The sequence below is a fragment of the Propithecus coquereli genome, unplaced genomic scaffold (genome assembly GCF_000956105.1).
Source record: "Propithecus coquereli isolate 6110/MARCELLA unplaced genomic scaffold, Pcoq_1.0 Scaffold157, whole genome shotgun sequence".
Taxonomy (NCBI): domain Eukaryota; kingdom Metazoa; phylum Chordata; class Mammalia; order Primates; family Indriidae; genus Propithecus; species Propithecus coquereli.
Window position 1 is genome coordinate 4705744 of NW_012140191.1, and position 12151 is coordinate 4717894.

Here is a 12151-nt window from a genome sequence, read left to right on the forward strand (position 1 = left end):
GTAGTTTTTGCCAAGTATATTTTCCCAAGACAATATGGCTGTCATAGTTAATTAAAATGTTTCTCTAATATTTAACATGATTCTTGTGTTTTCCTTACATTTTTGAACATTACTGGGCAACATTGTGACAACTCATCTCTAAAAAATAATTTTTTTAAAATTAATAAATAAGCCCATTAGAGCTATATATAGTAATATCAGATAAATCTTGAGAAACATTTGCAGAATAACTACAGCATGATACTGTTTGTATAAAATTTTTAAATATATATGAGATTGAGACTAAATTATTTCTGGATCTATGCACATGGAATAAAGTTAAAATTTCTAATTGGAATGATAAAAATAGATTCAGGATAATGGTTACCTCTGAGGAGGAGGGAAGAAAATGGGACTGGGAAATATATTCTAGCTCCCTTTCTTTAGAGAGATCTGAAACAAATAAGATAAAATGTTAATATTTGACAAAGCTAGATGGTGGATACCTGGGTTTTTTGTTTTATGCTTTCTAGGCTGTTTTTCATGCTTGAGATATTTAATTTAAAATTTTTTAACAATATTTCTTCAAAATTAATCCCATTCCCCACTTGCTTCCTTTATGAAATCAGAGTTGTAGGTTCTGTCAGATATAATTCAGTAACACTTGGGAATATAACAAACCATCATGCATCCAATATTTAAGAGGAATCAACTTTCTTATAAGATATTAATGTTCAAAATACAACTTTAATATTCCCCTGTACTCCAAATAAGGTGTGAAATTTACATACTAAAAGTAGAATACACTTCACATGTAATCTTAATCTCTCGAATGGACTGCCTGCCTTAATGTATTTTGAACTTGCCTTAGCACTTCTAAATTACATATTGATTTATTAGTATATACTTCCACTTCATAAAATGCTTTTGAGGCATCTCACCCTCTTGTACCAAATAATAAATTATTTATACATATGTGTGTGTGTATATATAAAATGAAAAGTAGAACAAGCTAAGTAGAAGAATAGGAGCCAGAGTTATTTGCAGTACATGTGTGCTTTCTGTCCTTGTTTGATGTTTCTCCTCCCATCAATTTGAACTTACTGCATCATGTTCAGGTATCTTCTCACAGTAACACACCTGTGCAGCCAGCAAGGCTGCAGAATGATGTGTGCACTGCTCCCTGAGGGATCAGCGGTGATCCAGGGACAACTGCCATTAGGAGCACAGCTTCTACTCAAATTTGTCTGTCTTTTGATTAACTAGCCAGATTTATCATGGCTTGGTCCTTACATTTTTAATGGGCAACTTTATTCTATTCTGTCATGATTTCTCACAGGAGGGAAAGTCTTTTCTAATTTTTGTTTCTTGAGTGTTTTTCCTTGGGAGAGACTGTTACAGTGCCTTTCCTGAGCTGAGGTCAAGGAATTTGTAAGATTTAGTGATAAACAAGAAGAAAAGGACATGAAAGTTTGATTTTTTTTTTTTACATTTAAAAATAAATGAAATTTATTTGAAGTAGAGCCAGACTTTACTACTAAGGGTTTTTATGTAGTAATTTACCTGGGGCACACTCTGGAATTGAGTGCTAATTTAGATGCTTTCTTCCACGTTTTATTTCTGTGTGGGTGCAGTACTAGTTTTTGAGAACACAGACGTTTTAAGGTATGGGCCCTGACCTTGAAGAGAGGATAAGAGTATTTTCTAATTCAAAAAGAGCTGTTTTCCTAATAGATGATATCATTTCCAGTGTAAAACTAGGAACAACTTCTCATATTTCTCTTTTGGAAAAATATGCCAGCAGCTTTTGGACTTTAAGAAGCATTTTTGGCCATACTTGTACAGAGTAAAGGTAATTAAGAATTGCTCTATAACTATATACTTTTACCACTAATAATTTATTTTGATATGTGGACTGATTGCTTATGATTTTTCTCCCAAACATTGGAATGAGAGTGGTTAGTGTGTAAACACTTAGCTTGATTGCCGTATGTAAAGGAGTTGGGCCAGAGGACTTCAGAAGTGATTTTCCAACTCCACAGGCTAAATGTTGGCCTGGGTTTGATTTATATGTCAACATTGTCTAGCTAATATGAAACTACCAAGTCACGATATAAATCTAGCATGGTTGCTTCTCTGTGTATGTGTACGTACATACATTTATAGTCCAAGATTTATGAAGACAACAAAATTATTCACATTTCTCAGTCCTACAACTTAGTGGTACTAACCTTAACTGATGTTCAGTAATATTTTAAGAGTGACTGATCCTTGATATGTTTTAAAGCATAAAAACATCAAGAGATGCTTGAGCTCTTTTTTCATTAACTCTTCCTCAAGTCATAAGCTATCTTTAAATTGTAGAATCGTAGGGTTGGGGGACCTCAAAATTCATTTTGTCCAATCAGCCATCCAACGCATGAATCCCCTGTACAGCTTCCACACCCATTTTGTACTTGAACTCATTACTTATTGGGGTTAAGGCCGAGCAGCAGAGTTGTCTAAAAAGCAGCAAGATGACGTAACTTGAGAAGGCAAGAAGCACAAATCCTCAGGAGCTCACTTTGCCTAGGAATGGCCCTACAAGAGGACCAGTTGAACTCTAGATCCAGCCACCAGGACCCCTCCTAACCAGGAAAGCATGTACCCCCCGAACCATCCTCATTAAAGCATGTCTGCTGCAGACAAAACAGGGGGCTATGTGACCTTGTCACCCAGTATCCCCATCAGCTTCCCATCTCCTAAAGATCCCCTTGGAAAGCAGAGCATTATCCTTCCAAATCTCAGTGTTCTGCCAGCGTTATCCACAAATACCAGGGCCCTGGCCAACCTCTCACAACACTTTGCCTTTGTAGTTATGGTCTAAGAGTTCTTAAGTGAAAATTATAGTCAACTTAGGAATGTTGAAGCACAATGAGCTGTAGTGTTCAAAATATTATATAATTTGAAGAAATTACTATCCCCTTGAAACTAGGTATTCTTTTATTCTTAATATTAAGTAATTCAACCCAGTTATTAATCCAAAGTCTTTTTTTCCTGATCCCCTTTGTTTCAGTTTGGCAATTTTTACTTAAGTGTAGAAATTTTAGCTATTAATATTTGGAAAAAAAAAAAGATGTCTTGCCTCTGCTTTAACTGTAATAACTTCCCAGGGCCTGTATTTTTGGCCACTTCTTTATTTTCAGAGGGGAAAAAAAGTAGTTTTTGCCAAGTATATTTTCCCAAGACAATATGGCTGTCATAGTTAATTAAAATGTTTCTCTAATATTTAACATGATTCTTGTGTTTTCCTCATTGTGTTGAACATTATCCAGGTTGAAACCTAATGAACTTTTTTTTTCTTTGTAATTGCTGATATATGTGGGTGCTTGGGGTAATTTTTTTTATTCCAAAGGTATTTTTTGTCGTTATTATGCGTAAAGTTGAAAGCTGAATGAAGTATAGTTGTTCCCCAGTTGGTTTATAAAATGAATGTCTACTAGGCCACAAACTGTGGATGGAAAATGGGAACATCTTGTCACTAAAAAAGATATGTTGAACTCATTTGTTCAAGATAATTAAATAGTGTTTCTAAGCTGGGAAATATGAGTTTCAAGTTATTGAGTTTCCTGAAAGCATCATTTTTTAAAACAATAGACATTAAAGATATTGCGCAGAATCTGGAGGCCTGCTTTTTAATGCACCAGCTGTCCCCAGACTATCACACTTCTGTTGCCCTCCATTAACACTGGTGTTAAATACCAAAAAGTAGCCTTTGTTCTTCAGTAATAATAGACTTTGTTCATATGACTGTTATGTTCACATTCCTTCCAATTTAGCAAGTGATTATTCATCCATATGGCTAAGTAAAATATTTCCACACTGTTTACTTTGAAATTTTTGGATGCCAGCAATGGATTCCTGACACTATACAGAACATGAAATTAGGCATATTCTCTTCTTGATCATTAGCTCCATATTTCTAATTCAATGATAAATTAATAAGAAAATGACAGTTGTAGACTAAGGAAGCATAGATGGGCCAGGCTAAGGTTTAGCGAACAGCAGGACATTCTGGAGGAATTGGTCTTACATACCACAAAGAGCAGGAGCTTGGTGGACACGCCTGTTGGATTGTTACTTGCTATTACAGATGAAACAGTTTACTAAACATGTCCCCTTGGCCTAATTAATATGCCTTCAAAACAGCCATTTATTCTCTGGTCCAGAGAGGAGTCAATCTATTATTTTCTATCCTGCCTTTGTGGGCCACTAGAGCTGTTGGGAGCTGCATGGGTCATTTTCAGAAATCTAGCAATATCCCCTTCCCATTTCCAGGTCAAATCCGTAAAGATCCTTATCAACTTGGTGTGCTTTATAAAATAACAACAGAAACACTCTCTCTCACTTATAGAACATTTCAAATTATAAAAATCGGTAATGAGAAATTTTTAAAAGTTTAATTGGTAACAAGGCAAAAACAGTTTATTATAAGTGCACCAATTCTTAATTCATAGTTAGAGAACTTTGAACTGGAAAGGTCCCTATAGAAAGCGTCTATGCAGCACCCCATATTACAGACTAGGAACTAGGGTCCAGGGAAGTTGAGCCGGTGAGTCTCCAGGCTGAGTTCTGATGTATAGGCTGGAGATGTTTCTCCCCCGACCTCTCCCCTGCCTGCCCTCACCCAGCCCCAGCCCACTGAGAAGGGCCGACCAAGAGCAGAATCTGGGTGTGCACCTGTAGTCCCAGCTACTCCAGAGGCTGAGGCAGGAGGATGGCTTGAGCCCAGGAGTTTGAGGTTGCAGTGAGCTATGATGATGTCACAGCACTCTAGCCAGGGTGACAGAGCAAGACCTTGTCTTAAATAATTAATAAATACATAATAAATAGGAAAAAAAAAGAAAAAAATTTTTAAAAAGCAGAATCTGGGGGTACTAATGTCATTTCCCTCGTTCTTTCAAATTACCACCAAAAAGGAAAAAGAAAAAACCCCATGATATCCTTTGCTTTCTGAGTTTTACCCAGGATTATAGAGAAATGTCCTTGAACTTCACCATCAGCCCACTCACGTCAATCTAGTGATCAGGGTATAATCATAAAGTTTCAGTTTGCTTGGAAAACCTTTGAAATGTGATTTTAATCTTGCGAGTATTTTAAGATTTACAGTCTGAGTATGAAAAATTCAACCCTGTAAGTGTAATATGACCTTATATTTTGCGTGTAGGCTTCCCAGTGCCAGGCAAAATGAAGCGGTCAAGTGGGGAGACTCCGAGAAGGTCACATAGAGAACTTGGGTAGTCAACCCTCAGAGTAGAATTTCCCAGCAAAATGACATGCTCTCTCAGTAAACTAGATGGCCTGTAAACGCAAGGCGGAGGCATATGGAGAGAAGATCTAAAGCAAATATGTCCTGGAGACCGCAGACCAGGCCCCTCAAATGGCTTGCAGTCTGTGAGTCTATCTGATGGTCTTCAGCTTCTGACTGAAGGCACCTTTGTCTCTAAGCTTCTGCTGTGACCAGACAGCTAGGTTGAAGATATAGTCCAGTTACAGATGAGCAAGTGTGTTCCTGGCACACGTATGTCAGCTATGGAATATATGCCTTTGGTGACTTTCTCGGGTAGATCTCTGTGACAGTGTAAATGACCTAATTCCGTGTCAGAGCAAGGGTGGTGGGGGCCGCTACCCTCACTGCCACTTCCTTTTGCATAATCTGTTCCCTTTTACTAACGCTCCTCTAACAGAAGGAACCACCCTTTGCATCCCATATGGACCATTCTCAACATTTCCGAATCGTAACCTTATTTATTTTCTTTTCCCTTGTCAGGGAACATAGGACCGTATAACTACATCATGTCATTAATTCTTTCAACATACTCATGAAGTGGCAAAATTACCTAGAATAAAGAATAGGTTGAAATGTAAATGTGATTCTATAAATGGATCTCTAGAAATTAATAGATCTTTTCAAAAGTGCTGTGATCCACCTTTGTGCCTGCAAAATCACAGAAACTCAAGCTAACCTTTGTGTTCTCTAAAGACACTAAAGATCTGTCATGTCCCTGAGCTGGGGAGAGATTTCAGCGGCGGGAGCAATCCTCTTCAAACGGAATACGCAGGCTGGGCCCACCTTGTGCGGCCTCTGGCCAGCCCAGGTCTTCACTTCCACAGAGCTCCCTCCTGGGACGCTTCCTTCCCTCAGACCACCTGAGCACACTCAACGCTGCCCCTGAAACCCAAGGTAGTAACCTCTCAGCATGCAGCTAGGCCTGAGGGAGCTCTCCCATCCCCGACAATTATTATGCATCTGCTGTGTGCAGGAAATCCCAGGGAGCACTAAGGTAAGCAAGGTAGGCACATGTTCTGGCTGGGCCAGCAGAACTGCCCACCACCTGGACGGCCAGCTGTGCCAGCCAGTGGGGAATACAGCAGCAGGCCTTGAGTGGCCGTGAGGACAGAAGGAGAAAGCCACGAGCCATGCCTTTAAGCCAGGAGCAGCCCTGCAGGTCACTGCACATGTTTCGGCAGCCTCTGCTCACATGGTGGCATCTTAGGAACCCTGGGAATGATTATATACTACATGACTTGTTCCTCAGAATTTATGCAGAGAAAGGCATTTTCTATAATTGAGGGCAGTACTTTTGTTCCTCTCTCATAATAATTGCTTCCGCATTATTTTGATTCCACTTCACTTTCGCAATTTGCTCACAGCATTCAGTTCTGGTGGAGAGCTTGGGTGATTAGCCTGGAGCCACACATGGTAGACATTTCCCATGGCACTGCTCTCTTCCCACCACCCCCTTGACTTCCTTCCATTTCTGTTACCAGCACCAGATTTTCACACACACGCAAACTGCCGGCTCGTCTTTGATGCCACCCTCAGCCTGCATCAGGCTCCAGATTCTCATTGCAAGCACTCCCTCTGCACTTGGCTTCCCACAACCTCCTCTCCCCTTCAGGTCCTCGTCACCTCCCTCCCGGCCCATCAGCCTCCCTGTCATCCCCAGGCTAGCACCCAAGCCTGCATTTCAGACTTCCCCACCTGCCCCTCCAAATCTGCAGTCCCTGCACCTACCTGTCAGGCCAGCCCGAGCTGCTACAGGCTGCCTGAAGAGCTCCTCGCCCAGCCTGCGTCTCCCTGGCCTCTGCCCCTCACACATTCACAGCTCAAATGTGGGGGCTCTGATTCTCCCAGACAGAAGTTCCCACACTCTGAGAAACCTCCAGGGAGAGGCAGCATGCTATTGAGTGAGTGTGGGCTTTGGAGCCAGAGCGACTTGCTTCCTTCCTGCTCAATGTCTCCAGGCAAATCACCTCTGTCACATACCTGCTTCCCCAGTGATAATCACAGCACCTACTGCTGGGGTTTTGTGACGATGAATGTGGAGCGCTGGCATGCAGGGTATTCAAGCCGTGCCCATTGCCCTTCCTACCCGTTGCCACAACTGCCTGGTGGTGTAACGATTCATGTTAAGGCCTCCTGAGAGCAGACAGCTCACCTGTATGTCTCCCTTGGAGTTTGGCATGAGATGAGCAGGTGTCTCTACCAATACTGCCCAATAGATGTGTAATATGAGCCGCGTATGTAATTCTAAATTTTCTAGTAGCTACATTAAGAAAGGAAAAAGAAAACAGTGAAATTTGTTTTAATAATGTATTTTATTTGACTCAATAGTTCCAAAGTATCATTTCAACTTTTAAGGAATAGAAAATTATTAATGAGATTTTACATTCATTTTTTTTCATACCAAGTCTTCATAATCTAGTGTGTATTTTATGCTTAACAGCACCTCTCCGTTTGGACTAGCCACAGTTCAGGTGCTCAGTAGCTACATGTGGCTGATGGCTGCCACCCTGGGCAGCGCAGGGCCATACTGTGCATGGGTAGAACTAACGTGAATCTAAAAGGTATGAGGCGTGTGGCTTTAAGGCTGGCAGGGGGTGGCAGATAGCCATATTATGACAGGATATAGTCACCATAGCATCTTGACATTACTGTCTTCCTAACAAAAGGCCACAGAGGTTTATAAAAACCCCACTGGGGCTAATGGGAGAACTTCAGAGGCAGCTGCAGAGAGAAGAAATGGAAATGAGTTTTTGCTAGATCCTGAGTATGTCAGCTGGAGACTGTGGAGGGAGTAATGATGGAAGCATGTGCTAGGATCAGGCAGGGGCCCTCGGGTCAGAGGCCCACTGTCCTACCTTGTTGTCAGCAGATTGTGGGTTGACGACATACACAAACCCCCTGGCCTTTGTATGCAATCTGGAGTCCTGATGTTATTATATTTATACTATGAATGTAATATTTATATCCCCATTTTTCAAAAATGCTTATAGGGTGCATACACACAGTACTGAACCCATAGATACAGAACTGCCAGGAGGGGACACACACACACACACACACACACACACAGCAATGTTCCTGCCCCCGGAGAGCTGGAGCATAGGCCTGAGAGCCACCTGTCAGAACGCTGTCTGTACCTAGACAGGATGAGGGAGATGGGGTGGGCACAGGACCTCTGTTATCTCTTTGTCTTCATAAATGTTCTTTATACCCCCAAGGCTGGGGTTGTTGTGAAGGAGCATGACTGAAATGAGAGCACTGAGAGCAAGGGTAATGCATGAAAGGAAATGCAGGGGCATGTCTAGTGGTGATATTTGAAGTGCACTGGTACGTTTTTGGCTATTTTTTTTTTCTTTTGGCAATATCCATGAGCGCTTTTTTTTTATAATTAGGAAACAGGGCATAAATTGAATCCTCTATAAAAATGAATGGTTTAAGATTGTCTTTCATATCAAAAGGAAAAAAATGTGTAAGCTGTTGGGTGTTTATGCTACCAGAGAAATCACATTTTCCAAATGTTTGATTGGTTTTTAATTTCCCTTAAGAAATACATTTTTCAAATAGTTGCTATTATTTTAATTAATCAGTGAAATCAGCTTCTAATTTGACTATAAAATTATTAGTTGGCCATTAGAATAGCTACAAAGCTAGTTTTAAATGTGAACTCTTTCAAAATGCGCGGCGTAGGATTTATGTGAAATGGTATTTTAATTACTTTATTCATTCTTTGTGGGGAATATGAACTTTCATCTCTCCTGGCAGTGTTTCATTGTGATTATTGGTTACTCATAATGGTGTGTACTTTTTCCTGTGGTAGAGAATAAGCAGCATTTTCTACAATAAATATGCATGAAATTCCCTAATATTTTCTAAATTAGTTTGTATATTTATATTCCTAGTCCTCACAACAAATAGCTAAATGCTCCAAATTAAATAAAACCTCAAGTTTCCTAAACCAAATTCTAGTTTATTTTTAACTTTCTCTTTAGGAACCAGGAGATAATGGAGTGTGCTGCTAAATCTTTTTGAAGCAAATTTTACATTAGGATGTCAGAGCTGGTGGTTTATCATGTTGATGGAGAATGCTAATCCTGCAGCTCTTCATTTTCTCATCAGTCTTGCTACATCTGGGAGTCGGTGTATTTTCTGTTCATTACTTACTGCCCTACCAAGATTCTTCCTGACCCATTAAATGAAACACGAGACAGACTAAGCGGAGAGAGCATTGTTTTATTACTGCATTAGTGAGGTGGAGCGCACACAGGTGTTATTTCTGGTCTTAAGAGTGGTGCTTTTTGCTTTGAGTATAAAAACCAAATTAATCATTTCATATCTGAGGCTTTTAAGTTTAATTGAATCATTTTCATTCAGTATTTGTTAATCAGAACTGGTTGCTTTGGCTTTACATAATCTCGTATTTGGAATAGAAAGTGGGGAAGAAAAACCAGTGTTTCGAGACTTGCTTTGATGTTTGAAATGGCTAGTTAAACCCACACCAAATGTTGTGGCTCTTTGTGTTACGTGGTGAAGTGCAGGATTAGAGGGATAATATAACTCATAGGGCGGGATGATAAGGCTGCCTATGTGTGGGCCCCTTGAATGCCACATACTTCGCAAAAATAGAGGCTTTCCTTTTTTCTGGTCAAGAATAACTTTGAACATTTTTTTGAAGTCGCAGAAATAAGAGCCTGAATTTCTCTGGTAGACTGGTGTTGTGATCAATAAGTCATCTCGTTGACCAAAAGATAGCATAGTCAGCCTGTCTTCTGAGGGATTATATATTTTTAAACAATTTTACATTTTATATTTTGGCAACAGTGCTGTTTTCTGTTTTGCGGTCAGAGGGATGGGGATTCTGGAATGTCGGTGTAACACTTCTGACTCTGGGAGATGGAGCGACAGCAGGACTCTTCTCTCCCCATAGCTAACGTGATGGTTTCAGTGCCAAAGTCAGGCAAAACTATGCTGACGGATCTCATTGAAGATCCAGAACATTGTTCCGACCCTCTCCCCATAGTTACAGACCTTAAAGATACTCCTGAATACTCAGTTTTAAGAAAAGGCACAAATGGGAGGTAATACTTATAAGCTAAGTCTGACGGGCAGGAAATAAAAGGAAAATCTAAAAACAAATATGGGATATAAAATGGGTCCATCAACAAATATGTTTGAGTTACCTACCATGTGTCCCGCATATGTGCCACAAAACATAAAAGAATGAATGATGACATGGCATTTGTTCCTCATGCTTGCCTAATGGAATTTAAATCTAAATTAAATTTAGAAATACAAATGCTCATCATCCTTTAAAAAATTAACTTGTAGAATTTCAAACCTATAAAATAATGAAATGGGAAAGTTAATTCATTTGAGGCAGCTTGACTCTTTAAGGTATTATGTAAAGCACACAATGCCTGGCACAAAGAAAGGCCACCACAAATGGTGACATTACTATTGTTTACATTGACTTATGAATGTGTATACTGTGTCCAATCCCAAGTAAATGTAATGGCTAAGAGTAAACTGGAGAATGATGTACAACTTCCCTGGTCATTCTAAATGCCTGGGAAGAAGGAAGAGCAGGACGAAAGTCTAGTACCAGCACAGACAATCAGGGGAATCCTCAAATCAGGGAAATGTCCTCTTGCCAGAAGTAGGTCTTACACGTAGCCAGGAGTAGAGGCAGACACAACAAAAACAGATTTTTCTGCCAGCAGCCAGAGAATTTCTAGGCACCAACTGCAGGATCCAACGTGCCAAAGAACCACGCTTCTTCTTAGTCATGTTTTCACCTGAAGTTTGTGACACAGGTTGTTTAATTTTCTTTATGTATATCTAATTTTTTACTTATAACCTGTAATATGATAGACTTTACTTTCCATAAACCTTGCCTTGCAGTTAACTTTACTGGAATGCATTTATTCTGTGAAGTAGAAAGTAGCTTATTGGGGCTGGACGCAGTGGCTCATGCCTGTAATCCTAGCACTTTGAGAGGCCGAAGCAGGAGGATCACTTGAAACCAGGAGTTTGAGATTGTAGTGAGCTATGATGATACCACTGCACTCCAGCCCAAGTGACAGAGCAAGACCCTCTCTCAAAAAAAAAAAAAACAACTTACTAAAAAATGCGGCTCTCCCGCCATGTTGAATTTTGTGGAGTGATGAATTCGAAAGGCTTTTAGAGAAAGAGAATTTGTGCCAATGGCATTAGGAATCACATGTTATAAAATTGGCAGCAGGGGGAGGTTAGGAAATGACACTTTCCCCATTGATGGCCTCCGAGGCTGGCTCATGCCTCTGTAGGCCCCATTGATGAGCATATAGGCCCTGGGTTGGCCTCATTAGCAGGAAATGTTAAAGCCACATTTGTGGCAGCATCCATCACCACCCCGCACACCTCTGTGCCTTGACCCACTCTTTCTTCTCTTTTCACTCTCTTCTCCTGTTATCTGGTCAAGACAGCCCAAGAATTCTCATCCTTAGCTCCTAGGTCCCTTCTGTGGTCATCAGTCCTCCAACACCTTTCCCTATAATAGTGCTTGTCAAATGTCTTTTAGATTTGAAACAGAAACAGTGGAGCCCAATACTGAGCACAGGTAAATATGGAGCTGCTCTGGGTCAATTGGGGTGGAGATCATCTGGAGCCTGCTGCCAATTCTCCCCAACTCCCCACATGGCTGCCCCACGGGAGTCCAGCAAAGCTTCCAGAATCTAGGAGCACAGTTTAAAACCATTGCTCCACAACATTTTAAAGAGAAAATAGCCAATTTTATAAGAATCCTGGAGAAACACTCTGACTATAGATTTTAAGCTCTTTTCATAAGCACCTACCGTGTGTGCTGCC

The 12151-nt window shown here is 40.4% G+C and overlaps 1 protein-coding gene across 1 annotated transcript in view; it reads left to right on the forward strand.

The window, feature by feature from the left end:
* PKP4 (plakophilin 4) overlaps positions 1-12151 on the forward strand; it is a 227550-nt gene that overhangs the window by 190165 nt on the left and 25234 nt on the right. The window lies entirely within an intron of this gene.